This window comes from Petaurus breviceps, unplaced genomic scaffold, assembly GCF_028583685.1.
Source record: "Petaurus breviceps papuanus isolate PSGF00001 unplaced genomic scaffold, PetGlider_PUasm1.0 186, whole genome shotgun sequence".
NCBI lineage: Eukaryota > Metazoa > Chordata > Mammalia > Diprotodontia > Petauridae > Petaurus > Petaurus breviceps.
This window is the reverse complement of record NW_027185798.1, coordinates 54,721,310-54,742,237: the sequence shown is the minus strand read 5'-3', so window position 1 is coordinate 54,742,237 and position 20,928 is coordinate 54,721,310. Positions and strand designations below refer to the sequence as shown.

Genomic DNA, 20,928 nt, shown 5'->3' with positions numbered 1-20,928 from the left:
GCTGTTATTTACAAGCAGATCTAAATGTTACCTTATTTGAATACTTCCCAGTGGTATTTGCTGGTGTTTTCCTGTGTTTGAATATTCACTTTAGGCTATAGTTCTGTATGAATATTACTAAGCTTAATATTTCATTTTAAGAATGGTAACTTTAAAATATTAAATATTTGCAGTATCTTAATTTTTAAATTATTTTTTGGATATTATGTTGATGTTTCCTTTTAATATTTTCTATTATCAACTGTTTATCAAGTAAAGGTCATTTTTATTATTGAAATATATAATATTGTCACTATATAATAATTTTAATAAACCAGGTATTATATCTTTTTAAAGAAAATGTCAGAAACTTTTACTATAAGCTTATTACAGAAAAATGATTCACTTTATTATTATAGCCACTTATTTTAAAACATGTAAATAAAATGTTATGAAAAATACAGAACAAAAACAATGATTCTGAGAATTCCTGGGAATTCTGATTTCTTGTTTAAGACAAATATCTCTACCTAGAATTCAGAAATACTATATGTGTATGTATTCTTACCTCTAACTAGTTCAAATGAAAGTAGGGTTCAAGTGTCACCACTTCTATCCATTCCTCCTTGTTTATATAGACCTCTACTTGTGTACCAAATTGAGATAATTTTCCCTATCCTTTCCTCTCTTTTCCTCCCCCCGTTAAGAGTATTCCTTTTCCCTTCCTCTTGCATTTTTTCTTTAAAGATCATCAAAACATAATAGAGGGGCAAGTAGGTGACACAGTGAATAGAGCACCAGCTCTGGAGTCAAGAGGACCTGAGTTCAAATCTGGCCTCAGACACTTAACACAAAAACTATGTGACCTTGGGTAAGTCACTTAACCCCAATTGCCCTCCAAAAAGAAAAAAAAAAAAACATTGTCTAATTAATTTTGTCTAATTAGATTCCCTCTATGACTACAGATGATGATAGAGTTGTGAGGGGATACATATATCATCTCAAAATATAAATATTTTCAATCATTTCTCGCTGTGTCCAACTCTTTGGGGTTTTCCTGGCAAAGACACTAAAGTGGTTTGCCATTTCTCATTTTATAAGTTGTTTTTTTTAAAGATCATTTTACAGATGAGGAAACTGAGGAACAGGGTTATATGATTTGCCCAGGGTCACACAACTTAAAAGTTTCTGAGGACAGATTTGAAGTAAGACAAGTTTTCCTGACTTTGAGACCAGCACTTTATCCACTTCACTTAAAAATAGTTTGTCCTTATTTAATCTCTTATAATTGCTAGTTTACGGTTTTCTTGACTCATGTGTTTGTATTTCAGAGATTATACAGAGCTCTGGTCTTTTCATTAGGAAGACTTTTAAATCTTAATTTCATTAAAGGTTCCCCCCCCCCCCAGGATTATACTTTGTTTTGCTGGATAAATTATTCTTGATTTTACACTTAGACCTTTTGCCTTCTGGTATATCTGGTATAGTCCAAATTGTCTTTAGAATAGTGGCTACTAAATCTTGTGATTGCCTGTGGTTCCTCAGTACTAGAAGTCTTTCTGATTGCTTCCATTGTTTATAAGATATTGAGAGTTTTTATTTGGGGGTTTCTTTCAGGAGGTTACTGGTGGATTCTTTAAATTTCTAATTTGCATCTTGTTTCTAAGAGATCTGAGCAGTTTTCTCTTAAGATTTCTTCAAATATAGTATCTACCTCTTGGTCACGGCTTTCAGATAGTCTAATGATTTTCAAATTATTTTGCCTTGATCTCTTTTCTATATGAGTTGTTTTTACTATGAAGTATTTTACATTTTCTAATATTTGTTTCAATCTTCTTTCTTTTTATATCGTGAAGTCATGGATGATCTTCTGTACCTTTTGTTCTAAGCTGTTAATCTTTTTTCTCAATTTTTTTTCTTCCTTGACTCTAATTTCTTTTCCAGTTTCACCCCTTGAGCCATTATTTAACTTAAAAAAAATTTTTTTTTTAGCTTTTTTCTCTTTTAACTCTTGCTTTCTTCTAGGAATTCTGGTTGGACTTGGACCAGCTTTTATATTTGTGTGTTGCTTATAGATGTTTTTGAGCCATTCTCTTTTTCCCCTTCTTCCAGCTTACTTCCTGATCCTTAACTTTATATTAGGGTCATTCTGTGCAAAATTCTGAGGGGAATGTCTCAATTTAGCTTTTATCCTCTTGTGTCCTATTTTTTTTTTTAAAGCAGTTGGGGTTAAGTAACTTGCCCAGGTTTTTTTGTGTGGGTGATAAGTATCTGAAGCCAGAACTGAACCTGGGTCCTCCCGACTCCGGGGCCAGCATTCTTACTCACTGCGCCACCTAGCCACCCCTCCTTCTGCTATTTTCTTGGGGTAGTGAGTGTTCATTTCAGGATGTCAGAGATGGCTTGAATGGAGGCCCTGCAGGCTTTCAGTGCTCCCAAAGTGTTTTGATCCACTGTATAGCCTGCTCTCCTGATCCTGTCCTTATAGGCCTGCCCACCCAGGTCTATAAGTTCCTGACCTGGGTTTGTCTCCACCACATGACTTTTGTCCCTGGTTAGAAGTTCCAGTAGACTGCTGCTGGACTGAGCCACCATGATCAACCAGCTGGAAAGTACTGTTGATTCAAGGTGAAAGAACAGAAGGTTCCCTTATTCCGGGTTTCTTCTTCTGGTTATTTTACTGCTGATTTCAGACTGAACTAGAAGCTGGAGCTGACATGCTGCTCCACTTCTGGTATCAGAACAACACAGCTATTGTTGATATCTAAATTTGTTCCTCAGCAAATATGCTGAGTGTTCCTAGGGTGCTCCTCACCCTAGAATGACATTCTTAGACAAAGATCCCTTCCTCAGTATCTTCTGGATTTGTGACCTAGAACTGAGTCATAAGTAACTGACCTGCCAGTTGTGCCCTGTTATGAGTCTGGCTGGGATCTCTTTATGCTTCTGACTAGATCTATTCTCTAGTGTCCTCAGACTTCTCTAGAAGGAGACTGATCAGAGAGAAAGTGGGGGTGATGGTGGGGGAAGTTTGCTGGAGAAGATAAGAGGTGATGAGATAGAGGGAGCATGTAGAGGGTTTGACCTCAACAAGCAGACCAACTCATCAGAGACCACAGTGAAGGAAATAATAGGGGGATGATATCAGCAAAACTGGATAAAGAGGGAGAGGGAAGGAAAAGAGGGGGCGCTGGCGAACTGCCTCGGTTATTTTCAGTGAAGTACAAGGCAAGCTCTTCAGCTAATAATGGAGGAGGAAAGTGTGCTTAGGGTGACATGGGAAGCAGGAGCAAAGAAACAATTTGAAACAGATGGAATGATGAGTGAGAGTGATTTAGGACTTCCTTAATGTAGATAGCCCAATTAAGATTGACTAGCATTCATTTTTAATAGACCCAGTCAACCTACTTTCATAATTTCATCTAGTTCCATTCAGTAGTACATGAGTGGGAGAGGATGATCCTATGAAATTATTCTTGTTTATCATTCCCACCACTATAAATAGGTTACACCTGTCTGTCCAAAATCTGATCTTCTAAGTTGTGGATAGTTTTCACAGCTTTTATTCTACCTTTGATCCTAAAGAATCATTAAAAGTGATTAACTTGGTTTGTTGTTGTTGTTTTGTACAGATATGGGTAACAACCAAGTTAAGCTAAATATCTTAACACAAAATGGCAAATTTTACCTCTTAGATATCACTTGGTAAGGTTAGACCTTTAACTTGAATATGACTGAAAATATATACCTATTCAAAAGAAGCAGTAAAGGTAGGGTGTTATGGAGACAAAGAAGATGAAGAAAATCTGGGAGACAGAGTAAAGACACATGATGGATCAATGGATATCGAAAGAAGCAATATTGTCATCAGGGTATTCTGAAGAGCACTTATCATGGAAATAAATGAGAAGTTCAGTTTACAGATTATGATGCTAAAAGTGGCTGGTGACAGCAGTGATGGAGAATGTTAATTTTCCAGATATCAATTAAGAGTTCTTGGTGTTATAAAGGCAGATCAACTAATCACTTCTTTATTTGACTTGATAATTTTATCTTTCAAAAGGTAGAGGTGACAAAATGTGACATTTTATGCTAGGTCTGCTTCTTGCCAACAGGGGGCACCTAGTTACTTAGGTTGAAATAATGAAAACTTTGGGGAAAATCGATCATGCCATCCTGGAGTTTTTAATAGAGGAGAAGAAAACTGGGCTGAGTGTGATAAATAGCCTTCAATTGGGAGAACAGATTTCAAAGGACTCAGAGAAAGGAAAGAAATCTTGCCTATACTTGTATACATAGCTGCTTATATGCATATGTATATATGCATGTGTGTGCATATGCATTCAATATACACGCAAGATAGATGTTTGTATATATTAGGGACACATCCATGTGCCTTGGGTAGATTTTTTTTAAAATCTGGTTGCTAGCAATTTACTAGTAACTCTCATGTGTATGTAAATAGGGGTGTGTGTGTGTGTGTGTGTGTATTTTTTTTTTTTACAATTTGTCACTTGATTATATACAGTCCTCTGTTTTGTGTATGCAATGATATGATGATGATAATAATAATAGCTCCCATTGTAGACATACATAAGCAAGAGAGGTGATCGGGCCTCTGATACAATTCATCTACCTGACAATGGGTAAGTGACAACTCAGGTCCCTAGGCAACTCTATGACTATAAATTACTACTGTGGAGAGAGTTTCCATACTAGCTGTTCCCTATATCAGTAAAATCACATATGGGGAGATGGATATGTGTCTCTAATCTATATACATGCACAGATGTATTATATGTATGTGTGTATGTAGATGTGTATATGCATCTATATGTATGTAGATTATTGTCATAAGTATTTAAATACAGGGAAGATTGTTGTGCCCTCAAGTAGGTGATAAAAGTTTTCATGGAGAAATAGATGTTAAATTGAAACTTAAGGGATACATAGTATTGAGAGACAGGGGGAAAACATTCCAAATCAAGATTTTTATTTGGGGTTTATATTGTCAGATAATGGGAAACAAAGTAGTAAAATAAGTGGTGATAAGTTTTCTTTTTCTCTCAGTAACCTGGTTATTGATAAATTATTTTGGAAAAATCAATGATAATGAGTACTACAACTACATAATATAATGAAATAATATTAGAATTATATAATGTTTATGTATGTGTGTACACACATATGCAGGGGTGTGTAGAGTACTGTTTAACAACCAGTTTGGGGTTAAAAGTACAAATGACACATTTAAGTTGCTCTGCATTATTAATATTTTATCCACCACTTTTAAAAGTCTAATCAACAATGTAAATAAATCAAGATCTGATTTGTGATATTTGATTGTTTCCAAAGTGAAGATGCTCATACTCAAAATTTAACAATAAGGGAGAACTGATTAGAGTTGATTCTAGCAGCCCTTAATATATACCACATACTAAGGTTTACTTTCACCTGCTTACTAACACAAGGTGTGACATTTATCTTTTGTTCTGTAATTAGTAATTTAAAGAAATTCTAGTCAGAGATCTTTATGTCCTTAGAATATGAAGCATGTTGGTAATTACTTTTGAAATTGTTATTCCTGAGATATAAAAGAGTAAACATCTGTTCTCAAATGAGAATGTAAAACAGTAAAACAGATTTTTCCTTCAATACTTTTAATTTTTGATGTTTTTATATCATTAAAAAATTTGTGATACCTGTAATGCACATATATTCATATATACATGCATACATACATGTATTTGCATGCTTGCATATGTGTCTGTGTACGTGTACTAGATGTCCCAATTTGTTACATTCTCCAAAGAGCCTTTAGATTCTCCTTCTCTGTGGGGACAGCTAGGTGGTGCCTGAAGTCAGGAAGACTCATCTGCCTCAGTTCAAATATTGTCTCAGACGTTTACTAGCTGTGTGACCCTGGAAAGTAACTTAAACCCATTTACCTCCATTTCCTCATTTGTAAAATCAGCAGGAGAAGGAAATGGCAAACTACTCCAGTATCTTTGCCAATAAAACCTCACATGGGATCATTCTGAAGAGTTGGACATGATTGAACAACAACACACATTTGTGACTCATACCAGATTATTTTCCTTTGTATTAGAAAACAGGACCAATAAGTAAATTGCCTAAGAATTACAAGTGTCCAAAAAATTGAATGGTCTGCCTTCAAACGTAGTTCTTCATGACAGGAACTATTCAAACAAGGGATGGATGATCAGTCACTTGTAGGAGATTTTGTAGGAGGGTATCCATGTTTTAGTGATAGGCTGTAGTAAGTACAGTAAAATATCTAAGAATTCTTATGGTTCTATAATTCTGTGTTTTTTCAAATCTATTGAAATCCTAAGCACATCAAGTAGCTAGGTTGTGTCCAAGAATGAGCTTTGTAAATAAGTTTGTTCATGCCTAAAGGCTTATCACCTCATCACCACCATCTGTGTCCCCCAGATTGAAGAGTGGAGCCATGAACTTCTAAATCTCCATTTAAAGAGGCTGTTCAGCACGGACATATCCTCACTTCTCATCTACCTGTACTACTTTAGGGCTTTTCCAACTTCTTGCCCTGAGAAAACCTCATCATCCTACAAGATCCATTTGAGCCCTGGTACTCACGTCTCCTACCCTCTGTCCCTCTGTTTCAAGGGTGGAACCATGAACTTCAAAACCTCTGTTTAAGAAGAAAGCTCAGTTTAGAAAATTTCATTTCTCATCTGGCTGCATCATTTTGAGATTTTTCAGACTTTCCTATCATGCCTCTGGATCAGGCACCTTGTTTCCCTCCCTGCTTCTCTATTATTGTCCTCTATTGTTGTCTGTTGTTTCCCTCCCTGCCTTTCCCTTTCAGCTTCCTTTTCTGTGTTTTGTTTTTTGTTTTTGTTATTTTTTTTTAACTCCATTAGATAAAATCCTTTAGGGTAAGGGTTGTCTTTCTATGTTTGTATTGGTATTTCTGTGCTTAACATGGTTTCTGACACTTAGAAGGTGCGTAATAAATATTTATTGACTAAAGGACTTATGGTTTCAGATGTCCTAGAGGTGCTGGAGAGGCCTATCGTTAAAATGTTCAATTTGAGCATTTGTATCTAAGGAATCACTATATGCTACAAATTGATGCTTGACTGATTGTTTTGTTAATAGTCTTCTAGACTAGGAACTGATGGGGGAAATGTTAATGCAGATTAAGTTTAACTATGTGTCTTGAGCACATTTTAAAATTCTGGTTGTTAATCACTTACTATCATACCCCTGCATGAAGCAAATTGGTCTGGGCATGTGGGCAGCTACCCCTTTTTCATGCTATCTGCTTCTGGTCCTACAGTGTCTAGCATTTAGAGACTCAAGTTTATATATCATCACTACCTACTTGCTGTCAGGCCTTGTATCCAAGTGTTATTTTTGGCTGTTCCTTCTTGTCCTCTGAATTTAGATGATCATAGATTTAGAGATAAAACAGACCTTGAATATCATGTGAAGGTCAATCTCCTCATTTTATAAATGAGAAAACTGAGGCCCACAGGAGGTGAATGCCAGGTTTAGTAATAATAAGCACTGATATTACTTCAAGGTTTGCAAAGTGCTGTATAAATATCATTGGTTATTCACAACAATCCAGGGAAATAAGTGCTATTATTATCCTTATTTTACTAATAAGGAAACTGAGGCAGTAGAGGTTGAAGGAGCTGCCCAGAGACTCACAGTCAGTAGATTTGTGAGGTAAGATTTGGATTCAGATCTTCTTGACTCCAGGTCTTGCACTCTACCCACTGCACCACCCAGCTGAGGGTGGTAGTGAGGGAGGTTAGGGAAATAGAAGGAAAACACTGTCTCCTCAGTACCACTGCCTCACTTGAACTGGCCTTTCATATTAAGCTTACTTCCTTAATTCTGAGAGAAATTATGTTAATAACTGATTATTAAATTAAGGTTAAGGCTTTTTCTCTTCATTTCCTCATTCAGGGACTAGTCCCTGTTGGTCAGTCAGCCAGTCCCTGTTGGACAAGGCTAATAGATGAGATACTGCCCAAGTCCTCATGAAACTGCTCCATAATCTTAGATGGGACCCCACCCAACCAGAACTCCTTATTTCTGTTTAGATTGTAAATAGGATCTAATCTAGGTAAATTCCAGCCCTAAAGCATTAACCCTATGCCCTTGTACCCCTTCACTGGAGTTTGGAATGGCCCAACTCTGGAGGAAAAAAATGAAACAAGTGTTCTGGGTAGAGATGGATTCCTTTGTCTAGACTGTTGGAGGTGGGAGGGGCTAAAGACCCCACTCCTCATTTAAATGCCTACACTCTCATTAATTGTTCACCTCTCAGGGTTGATTTCTCCTGTCAGGGACATTCCCTTTCAAAAAAATATTTTAGGCATTCAGTGTCTCCATTAGTTGTCTTTGGCCACCTAGAGAATCTAGTGACTATCAATTTATTGATTATTGCTAGCATAATTAATAAATTGATTATTAATTACCCAGAAACTTTGTTCCAGACTTTTTATTCATTTCACTTTCTTAATCTCCTTACTTCATTCTCTGTTACCCATCCTGTAGATAGGAATGTCCAGATATCTGAGCCCTTTAACTCAGACCTACACAACTGCTGCTACAACCAATTCAGTCACCCCAAGGCCTGTTCCTGGTTTGCTGGGGCCAGTGCTTTGCTGACACGTGGCCTGTGCTGGACTCTGTTTCACTCTCACCCAGGTGTGACAGACCTTTCCTGCTGGCTTTCTAAGTTTTCTTTGGCATCTGTGGGCTATGTCTGGAAACAGCCAGTGCTGCCACAAATTCAGGCACCCCAATACTTGTTCCTGGTTTGCTGGGACAAGGCCTGTGATGATGGGGCCTCTGTTCCACTCTCTCCCAGGTATGACAGACCTTTCCTGCTGACCTTCTAAGTTGCCTTGGGCTGTAAAACTGTTTCACTCTGACTTTTTATGAGTTTTGCTGCTTAGAAATTGTTTAAAGTCTTTATTTAAAGGTATTAGGAGGGATCTGGGGGAGAACTCACCTCAGTCCCTGCCCTTACTCCACCATCTTGGCTCTGCCTCAAGCATTTTGCAAACTTTAATAGCACTATGTATATGAAGTATCATAAAGTTATTATAAAGTAGGATATACATGTTATATCCTGTGATTAGACTGAAAGCTCCCTAAGGGCAGGGGCCATTTTCCATTTTATTTTGTGTCACAATGCCTAGTGTAGTGCCTACTACATAGCAGGTACTTAATAAATGTTTGTTGATGGGTGGATTGATGACATAAGTACAAGGTAAGCTCCTTGAGGACAGGTTGTGTCTGAGTTTTTGTCTTAAAGTCCTGAACCTCCAGCAGAGTGCCTAGAACATAGTAAGAGTTCAAAAAATTAATAAATACTTGTTGAACTGAAGAGGTGTAGTTTGGCAGAATAGAGAACGTGTTAGACTTAGAACCCTGAAAACCAACCTTCATATCCTTGTGTGTCTGTGGGCAAATCACTTAATCTCTTTGGGCCTTTGTTTCCTCATCTGTAAAATGAAGGGGTTGGACTAGAATGCCTTTCAACTCAAACTCTAAGATCCTAATGAAATGGTTCTTTTTTTCTTTTAATTAATACAAGAAAATATTATAATTAAGATAGAGGGGATGAGAAGTATCATCTAATTAAGGAAGCATGGAGAGAAACGATTAAGTTCATTCCCGTCTCTATTCTTTGGTTTGATAAGATAATCATTCTGTCCAGCATTTGCCTAGGCAAAGGGTAAATTTGGACAGCTTGTCTCCTTCCAGTCCAATGATGAGCAATTCAGTGATAAAGTAAAAATATTTTTGTGCCTTGGGCTCACTTAAGACAGAGTCAAGCAGTGGTGTGAAGGAAGGCAGAAGCACTATGTCAAGAATTAGCATTTCTGGATGGAGGGAGGAATCTGTGACTTATCTGTTATAGATGTATACTCCCAGGGTGGAGGGGTGAGGGAGGTTAAGTTTCCCAGAAGCATCTTGCATTATCTTGTTGTCTTGAGAAGATCTCTTTTCTTTTATTAGCTTGGAAGAAAACTAGAACTGATTTTCTAAGATGAGGAAAAATTATGAATTAATTGTATTTATTATGTTAAACAGGCTTCTTATTCTGGGGACCATGAATTCTTTAAAAAAACATTTTGATAACTATTCCAATATCAGTAATTTACTTTATAACCCTATATATTTTATGCATGAATAAATATTATTCTGAGAAGGGATTCATAGGCTTCACCAGATTGCCAAAGGGGCCTGTCTCTCTCACACACACACACACACACACACACACACACACACACATTAAAAACCACTAAGATCAACCCTTAATTCACACTGGAGTCTTCCTTTAATGTTGTTTAGTTATAATAGTAAGTAGCATTTTTATAACACAGAAGACAACTTACAATATAGGTGCTATTTTCCTTATTTTACAGAGGAGGAAACTGAAGCACAGAGAGACTTGCCCAGGGTCACATAGATAGTAAGTACCTGAGGAAGGATTTGAATTTAACTCTTTCTCTTTCCAAATTCAATGCTCTATACACAGAGTGGCCTAGCTTGACTTAGACGTGAGACTTTTTTTCAACTTCAGTAACTTAATATCTTTCAAATTGCTCTAATAAAGCCCTGGGTGACCAGAATTTTTCTGTCTAATGAACAAATATTAGATTATTCAGGTTAGAATATTATATTTTCTTTTCTCCATACTCCCCCTCCTCCCAAGTTGAATCTCACAAAACACAGTGCTTTTTACTTTATTAGCAAATTTTATATGAACAAGAAACTATTCCAACTATTGCAGATTACAAAGAAAATGGGGAAGGACCTTCAGAAATACACTCTAAGGATTATAAGAAACTGTTGTTTAGCTTAGGATTATAGGAGCCAGATAAGTTTAGAACAATAGGCATTCTGAACATAGATTCCTTTTTCTTTAACCTTTTTTACAGGGCCCTGTAAGAGCTCACAAGGTCTGTATGTTAAGTGTAAATGCACATATGCATTCATACATTGATGTATAAGAATGACTAGAGCTGTAGCAGCCACTCAGCAGTCAGATCCCAATGCTAAAGTGTAAGGCAACTTTGACATGCTCTATTTTTTTCTGACATGTGGACTGTTTGATCCTCCTTAGAAATCCTGGAGATCCTATGCTTCTGGGAGCTCACCATAATGGTGAGCAGACACTGGATTGGTGTTAGCCTAATGACATCTCAGAACCCCCAAACTCAAGCAATCCTACCCATGTAGTAGGGGTTACTGGTATATGCCACCAAACCTGACTATGTTGTGCATATTTAGTAATAAATAACTAGGTATGAAATGCCTTAGCATCTATCTGCCCCTAGAGCTTGCAGGTATAGAGACAAGAACAGCTGAGTTTGACAATTGACTCAGACACTTACTGTTTCCTGGGCAAGTCATTTAACTGCTAACAGACTCATTTTTCTAACCTATAAAATGATGATGATAAGAGCACTTGCTTCACAGAGTTGTGAGGGTCAGGTGAGATAACATATAAAGCATTTTGCAAGTCTTAAGGGACTATATAAATTCTAGCAATCATCATTGTTTTATTAGAATGCAATTTCAGATTCTTTAAAGGTGCTAACCCTGGTTGGTTCCCCCTTCCCTGCTCCCACCTGCCTTGAATGCAATCCTTTCTCCCTCTACTCTATTTTCCCTTCATTTCTTTGTAAGAGTTCCCCTTTCCCTTTCATCAAGAGAGCTGGATTTGAGGTCAAAGGAAGAAGATATGAATCCTGGCTCTGCCACATTTTGACTCTGTGTTCCTGGGCAAATCACTCAACCTCTGGCATCTCAGTTTCCTCATCTGAAACTTACCAAATTCTCCAACTGGACCATTTTTATCTTCCTTACTTAAGGACACATTAGAGGGTGACACTCCTTTAGGAAAAGGTCCTTGACACTTAAAAATGAGAGGGGCATTTGATTTAGAGTGAGAAGATGATGTGTATTCTGGTGCAGGCTCTACCCCTTCCTGCAGGCATGACGTGAGGCAGTCATTTAACCTCTATGGGCCTTGATTTCCTCATCTAGGAACTGAGGGGTTTTGGACTTTGAATGTCCCTTCTTTTCTATTCTAGCTAAAGAGACAGTGGTTTAACTGTTTCAAAAAAGTTATTGTGGTTTATCAGAAACTGTGCAGAATGAAAAATATTAAAGAGAAAATGTCTAGAGTCAGGGGCGGCCTTTAGGGCCACATTGACCTTTTAGGTCCTTAAGTGTGGCCTCTCAGTCAAAAGACCCCTAGAAGACATATGAGCTGACATTTATAATAAGACACCTTATATTAAACTTTGGATATGATTTTCTGGTCAGCATAACACAGGTCCTTGGTTAAGAATCCTAAACAGTACATAGAGATGGTCCAGTTTCCCAGCCATGCTGGGCTAGGTTCAAACAATGCAATAAAGTTTTCCCACAATTCCCATAATTGCATAATTACATTGTCAGGTATAGATTGAACTACTTAGAGGGGTCAAAATGGACTACTTTTGAGAAGGGAAATTTACCCTAATAGCCTATGCTTAATGTCCATTTAACCAGCACATTTTGAGCCCCCAGATGTCTCATTAGTTATATGGTACTTAGATATCTTTTCTTGGACAATATGCTTTTCTCAGAATAGCTCTAAAAGGGACTCTGCTCATCTTGTTCCAAATATAGAGGTTCCTAGATAATTCTGACATCATATATTTCAGTATAATCACTTAAATTGGGGTCTCCAATTTTGAAACTTTAGAGAATTTCACTTTATATCTCATTTGTGGTTTCTATCCTTATCTAAATCCTGTACCTGATAAAGAATCTTTTAAAAATTTATAAGGTCTAACCATAACATGTGGTCTCCTGCCTTTTAAAATGATCAGACAGATACTTTAATAATGGGAAATTAATTTCAATTTCTTTACCAATATCCATGCAATTTATGTGTAAAATCTTAATCCAGTTTTGAGAAGTTATTACAAAAACATACTCAAAGTCCAAATTTCCATGATACATAATTGTGGAAGCCAATCATATAATTCTGTTGCTTTCTCGATATTTACTATTTTATTTATTTGGAAAACGTTCATATTACATCTTTGTCTTATTATTTTTTCTTTTCTTTTTTTTTTAAAGCAATCAGGGTTAAGTAACTTGCTCAAGGTTAGATGGCCAGTTATTTCTAGGTGTGGTGCTGAGTATCTGAGCCCAGATTTGATCCCCAGGTCATCCCAACACTGGAGCCGGTGTTCTTACTCGCTGAGCCAACTGGCTGCCCCTAAGCAATTGGGGTTAAGTAACTTGCTCAAGGTTACATGGCCAGGTGTTTCTGGGTGGGTGCTAAGTGTCTGAGCCCAGGATTCGATCTCCAAGTCATCCCGACACTGGAGCTGGTGCTCTTACTTGCTGTGCTACCTGGCCGCCCCCTTATTATTTTTTCTAATCATTTCCCCATTAGGAGAATATCATTTCTATATTATAATTTGACCACAAATATAAGTTAAGTTGTAAGATATTCATCCTATTATAGTATGCATCCTATTATAGTATATATTGTTTGTATAATATCCTATTATAGTAACTCAGAAAAGTTCTAGTATCAATCTATTAAATAATACATTTAGTATTATACCTACAAAGCTTTTTGATTATATAAATTTGCTATAAAAGGAAAAAGGAGGAAATTGTTATAAAAATGTCTTATAACAGACAGAAAAATTCCCTTAGCTCTGTTTGATTTCAGGCATGAGTCATATTTGGCATCCAATCATGTAGACACAAGATGTTAAAAGTAAGACTGAGGATTAGGCAGGTGTGAATTTTCCTCTTCATAAAGGAAAAGCATAATGGGATAGCAGAGTCAGGAGGATCCTACCTAGGCTATGCTCAAGGCCATCCCCCAAATTTTCCCAGGAACAGAATTCCCAGACTTTATACAGCACATAATATTTTCTACTATTGCTTTATGAAAATTCAGACAACTCTCCCTGTATTCAAAACTCAAAACAATAGTATATTACAGTTCCAGGAATTTTTATTTTAAATAGCAAAATTTCACTAACCACAAATTAGGGCTTGAATATCTTTCCTGATCTTTCCCTAACAGTTAACATTTCATTTATTCTTTACTTATAAATTAAAACTGTCCATGTTCTGCAGCTTCAGACATAGAGCAAATATCTGATAGTAATCTCATCATTCATATGCTGAAGCTATATCTTTAAACCATTCTATGCACTTCCATAATAACCAAGATTTTTCAATAAAAATTTTCCATTATATATTACTATTATATATCTTATAACAAATATACCTTTTTAAAAATTTAAGTGTTCAAATATCTATTTTAACAAATCCTTTTAACAGCTCAGTTAATATGTAACAGCATCCAGATTCAAGGTCTACTTGTAATCTAACCATCTAGAGTGGCCGTGCTTGTATGTTTTTTTGAAACACATTTCATATTCTTGCTTTATAGTAACCATTTGCCTTTTGTTTTAAAGGGAATTGTCAACAAATCTGCAAACTGGTCTTCCTGCTGGCACCTACTGTGATGTCATTTCTGGAGATAAAAGTGATAACCATTGTACAGGAATTGAAGTCTATGTTGGCAGTGATGGTCTTGCTTAATTCAGTATTAGCAACAATGCTGAAGACCCATTTATTGCCATCCATGTGGATGCCAAATTGTAATAATTTATTGGAGAAATTGCATTTCAAGAGACCATATGCATAATCAAATCCCACATTTATCATTTTCCTTTTTTTAGATAAGAGATTGTACTTAATTATCAAGAAATTCTCTATCTAAACTATAAACATAAATCAATAAATAAATAAGTCAAAATAAACTATATTGATATTTATAACATATGCTATATAGTAATTAGAATGTAAAGATTATATACTCTATTAGATCCAATTAAAAGTGATGTGGAGAGAACAACAAAAATATTTGTGTGCTTATTATGAATCCTCTTTTATTCTTCTGTTTTATTCCTCATTAATGGAAATGGATTTTATTTTGTTTTATTTCATGGACCACTTTAGTGGGGGTAAAATACAACAAAATTGTTTCCATTTTCATCTTCAAAGGAATATTATTCCAATTAACAGGCAGAATGGTTCTGCTTTTCATGAAATGGTATATAAGCGTATTAATATCATCTTAAGTGGAATTATAAACGTTATCTAATACAAATCCTTATGTAACACATGACTTTTCTTCAAGTGATCTTTTTGTTTCTGCTTATTTTTTTCAGTGATCTATTAGATCTCACTTCCAGATTTGAGTCATGTGTAAATTTAATAAATACGCCTTCCATATCTAGATCTAAGTCAATAATAATAACAGTAGCTAGCATTATTTAATGCTTTAAGGTTTCCAAAATAACTTTGCAAATTTTATCCTCACAATAATCCTTTGAGTTAGATGGTGTTATTATCCCCATTTTACAAATGAGGAAACTCTTTCAAATAGAAATTAAGTTACATGCCCAGAGTCACACAGCTAGTAAATAGTTGTTTAATTCATTCCTTCTTGCCTTTTAAACCCAGAACTCCACCCATTGTGCCATCTTACTGCCCAACATTATTAAGTAGGACATGGTAGAAAACAGTCAAAAATATTATAAAATATATCCAAATGCGATATAAATAATCAATCAACATCTATTTATTAATGATCTATTATGCATCAATTATGAAAAAATACTCTTAGGCTTCAGTATTTGGCCACATGTGTGCACTGATCCCTACTGCCTGTCATGCAGCCTACAGTTAACCATCTTGTCCCTAAACTTATCATAAATAAACTATTAATTCACACCAGAAACAAAATTATTTCCATATTATAAATAGTCCTCCTAGAGAACAAATGGCCAGTCTGGAAAGAACAATTTGAAAACCATTACTCAGTATTATAGATAGCCATGTATTTCAGAGACATAAATCATAACAGCTTATATGTGTATAAATATTAACACATTATTTCATTTGAGCCCCGCAACTCTGCATGGTAGATAGTGTGGATATTATCTCCTCTATTTTACAAATTGGGAAAGTGAGGTTTTTAGAGGGAATCTAGTTGCAGGAAGGGTCATCTGGGTTGCACAGTGGATACAGTGCTGGGCCTGGAGTCAGGAAGACTCATTTTTCTGATTTCAAATGTGGTCCCACACTTGCTAGTTGAGTGACCCTAGCAAGTCACTTGATCCAGTTTGCTTCAGTTTCCTCATCTGTAAAATCATCTGGAAAATGAGACAACATACGAAAATTTAAGGAACACAGCCAAAGTGGTACTTAGGAGAAAAAATCATGTCTCTAGTTGCTTACTTCAATAAAGCAGAGCAAAAGTAGATCAACGAATTGGCCACAGAACTTAAAAAAAAAAGACTGAAAAAAGAAAAATTAAAAATCTCCAATTAAAAAGTACATTGGAAAATCAAAGGAGAGATTAATAAATTTGAAAGTAATAAAACTAGTGAACTAATAAACAAAACTCGAAATTATTTTTATGGAGAAATCCCATAAAATACATAAACCATTGGTTAATTTGACTAAAAAAAAAAAGAAAACCAAATTATTACTATCAAATACAAAAGGAGTGAATTCATCACCAATAAAGAGGAAATTAAGACAATTGTTAGGAGATATTTTGACCAATTATATTGACCAATTTAATACAAATACATGAATATCTATAAAAATTTAAATTACCCAAATCAGCAGAAGGAGAAATAAAATACTTAAATAGTCCAAAATTAGAAAAAGGAATTTAACAAGGCACCAATGATTTTCCTAAGAATGTATCCCCAGGACCAAATGGATTAACATGTGGATTCTAACAAACATTTAAAGACCAATTAATCACAATAGTATATGAACTATTTAGAAAAATAGGTAAAGGAATCCTACCAAATTCCTTTTATGACACAAATAAGGAGCTGATACCCAAACCAGAAAGAGCCAAAACAGAAAAAGAAATTTATATTCCAATTCCCCTAATGAAAAATTAGATCTTACTTCCAGATTTGAGTCATATGTAAGTTTAATAAATGTTTTCCATGTCTCCATCTAAGTCAATAACAATAATAGCTATAGCTAGTATTATTTAATACTTTAAGGTAAAAAAATTTAATAAAATAACCCCCCCCCCAATAGAACATTATATCACAAGTATCATAAACTATGACCAAGAGGGATTTATAACAGGTCTGGAGGACTGGTTCAATGTTAGAAAAACTCTCAGTAATAATTAGCCATATCAACAACAAAACCAACAGAAATCATAATATTATCTCAATATATACAGAAAAAACCTATGACAAAATGTAGGACCCATTTCTCTCTCTCTCTCTCTCTCTCTCTCTCTCTCTCTCTCTCTCTCTCTCTCTCTCTCTCTCTCTCTCTCTCTCTCTCTCCTTTAATAATTAATGGTTTTTTATATCCACCTAAACTTTTTCTTTCTTGGAGGGTAACCTTTAAAATGGATTTGCCAAAAGAACAGTGAAATCTGTACATAACAGAGCACAGGTCCAAAACTTTGACCCCATTGTCAATAGTTGTATCTAATATAGTCACAGGTTTGAATATAATTTTCTTTTATACATAATATTTACCAATAATATGTTATTTATAAACTTTATATTATAATAAACTACATTAACAGATGACTGATATAATGTTGCTAAATTGTATTATACTATTAGTAGAAATATGTTTATGATATATAATTTCTTTCTTAAAAATAATTCTCATTGGCTGGGTCTGATAGCATTTTCTTATAATACCAGCTCCTAGGGATTCTGATACTTGTAAGATCACTTGAATTTGAGTGTTCTGAGCTAATCTGGTGTCTGTCCTGAGTGGCACCAATGTGATGAATCGCTAGGAGTAATAGTGCTATCAGCCTGCCTAAAGAGGGGCGAATGGAGTAGGTCAAATCTTCTGTGCCTGTTAGCATTGCCTACTGAACTGCTAGCCTGGGTGAGATAGCAGGACCCATTTGTCTTAAAAAAAAAAAAAACTAGAGAATATTGTAACAAATGGAGCTTACCTTTAAAATGATAAATACTCTTTATCTAAAACTATTGAAAAACTTCATCTTCAATAGGGATATTGAGAAGCCTTTCCAATACAATCAGGGGTGAAGTAAGAATGGTCATTATCACTGCTATTATTTTATACTTTTTCTAGAGATGTTAGCTTTAGCAATAAGAGAAGAAAAGGAAACTGATGGATTTAGAATAGGCCGTGTGGAAACCAAACTATAACTCTTTACAAATGATAACTTATACTTAGAAAATCCTAGAAAATCAACTAAAAAACTACTTGAAATTAACTTTAACAACTTGCAGCATATAAAAGAAATCCACACAAATGACTCACATTTCCATATATTATCAGCAAATTCCAGCAGTAAAGGACAGAAAAATTCCATTTCAAATAACTGTAGACAATATAAAATACTTGACCATCTACCTGCCAAGACAAACTCAGGAACAATATGAACACAACTATAAAATGCTTTGAATACAAATGAAGTCAGAAGTAAACATTTGCAAAAATATTAATTCCTCAGGTCTATGTTGATCCACTATAATAAAAATAACAATTTAACCTAAATTAATCTAAAGTGCCATACCAATCAAACTATCAAAATTATTTTACAGAGTTAGAAAAAGGAATAACAAAATTCATCTGGAATAGCAAAAGTTTGAGGATATCAAGGTAATCAGTGAAAAAAATGCAAAAGAAGGTGGTCCAGCTGTACCAGATCTCAAACTGTTTTATGAAGTGGTATTTATCAAACAATGTGGTACAGGTTAAGAAAAAGAGTGGTGCTAATGCATTGTTGGTGGAGTTGTGAACTGTCCAACCATTCTGGAGAACAATTTGGAAATATTTCTAAAGGGCTATAAAAGTTTGCATATCCTTTGATCCAGCAAAGCCACTACTAGTTCTGTATCTCAAGAGATCACAGAAAGGGGGGAAAAGGACCCACATGTACAAAAATATTTGTAGCTGATCTTTTTGTGATGGCAAAGATTTGGAAATTGAGGTGATGTCTATTGATCAAGCAATTGACTTTTCAAGTTGTGATATATGAATTCAATGGAATGCTATTGTGCTATAAGAAATGATAAGTAGGCAGATTTCAGAAAAATCCTGGAAAGATTTATATGAATTGATGCTGAATGAAGTGAGCAGAACCAGGAGAACACTGTATGTAGTAACAGCAACATTGTGTGATGATCAGCTATGATAGACTTAGCTCTTTTCAGCAATGCAATGATCTAAGATAATTCCAAAAGTTTTGTAATAGCAAAGGTTAACCACATACAGAGAAAGAACTATGGAGTCTGAATGCTGATTAAATCATAATATTTTCACTTTTTGGTTTTTTCTCTCTTTAGTTTTTCCTATTTGTTCTGATTCTTCTTTCATAATATGACTACTATAGAAATACATTTAATATGATTGTACATGTATAACTTATATCAGATCACTTGTTTTATTGGGGATGGGGATGGGGAGGGAAGGGATGAAAAAATTGGAACTAATATGTTACAAAAATGAATGTTGAAAATCATCAATTACAAATGTAATTAAAAAAATACTACGAAGTAAAAGAAAAAGGAAAAGAAAATAGAGCAGACATGAGGTTTTTAGAGGATATTTAGTTGCAAGGAGGGCCAGCTAGGTTGCACAGTGAATAGAATACTGGTCCTGGAGTCAGGAAGACTCATCTTGCTGAGTTCAAGTCTGGCCTCAGACACTTACTAGCTGTGTGACCCTGACAAGTCACTTTGCCCTGTTTGCTTCAGTTGCCTCATCTGTAAAATGAGGTGGAGAAGGAAATGTCAAACCCTTGCAGTTTGTGCCAAGAAAAACCCAAATGGAGTCAGGAAGAGTCGCACATCACTGAAACCACTGAATAACAAAAAGAAGTTGCAAGAAAAAGGATTCAACCAAACTCAACAAAGGGGGTTAAATGACAGATCCTATGATCATAGATTCAGAGCTGGAAGAGATCTTGAAGAGGTCATGTACTCTGAAAGTTGGTCATTTAATTCCAAATGTAATTCTTTTTTCCATTATGTCACACTGCCTTTCAAAGTACTCTTTCTAATCCCTTTCATTTCTGTGGGCCCCCATTAATAACTCTTGGAAACAAACCCATTGGTAAATCCAGATCAAATCTCCTAAATCAGTGGTTTCCAAATTTTCAATCATGTTTTGTTAGTAAACTTTTTTTTCTGAGAACACAACCCATTGACTACTTATTTAATTAATTATATTTACATATGTATATGTATACACATATGTATGACTATATGAATAAATACATATACTATAAAACTTGTGCAGAAACAGAAATTGCAAAAGTATAAAAAAAATGAAATATTTGTTCTTAAGAGTTTCTAGGAAGGACTTCCAGTGTCAAGATGGTGGAAGGAGAAAAGAACCTTCGGAAGCCCTCCCAATTTCCCCTCCAAACAATTAGAAAACCACCTCAGAAAGATCTAGGAATAGGGAAGCAGCTTACTAACCTAGCAGGAAACATCTGTCTCACTAGGGTTGGAGGAAAGCTAGAGCTGCCCCACAGCAGGGGGCCTGCAGCAGGGCCCTGAAAATGGCCCTGGGAAAATCTACCAGGGTGGCCCTGCCCTCCTGCAAACCAGCAGCTCCCTAGGAATGTGAGCACTCTGTGCAATGAAGCAAGCTCCACCCCAAGCATAAGGAACCAGCAAGGCCTTGACTCCATTGTTGACTAGTAATGAAACCCTTCTCCTAGGCTGTCCAACAGCAAGACCCTGCCCCTGGGGCCTTCCAGCAGAGAGACTCTGCTTCTATAGTAACCCACCAGCAAGGCCGCAAATCTGGGACAAACCAGCAATGATAACCCTCCTCCAGGGCCAGCAGGGT

The 20,928-nt window shown here is 35.7% G+C and overlaps 1 protein-coding gene across 2 annotated transcripts in view; it reads left to right on the top strand.

Moving 5' to 3' along the window:
- The window catches only part of RNPC3 (RNA binding region (RNP1, RRM) containing 3), a 53,853-nt gene extending 38,903 nt beyond the window's left edge, over window positions 1-14,950 (top strand). Inside the window, exons 16-17 of one of the 2 annotated variants that reach the window (XR_011168751.1) lie at window positions 10,422-10,468; window positions 14,502-14,950. The gene's annotated coding sequence lies outside the window, so the exon portion shown is untranslated. The remainder of the gene's footprint in view (window positions 1-10,421; window positions 10,469-14,501) is intronic. The other variant, XR_011168750.1, reaches the window with a different exon arrangement.
- Window positions 14,951-20,928: the final 5,978 nt, after the last annotated feature.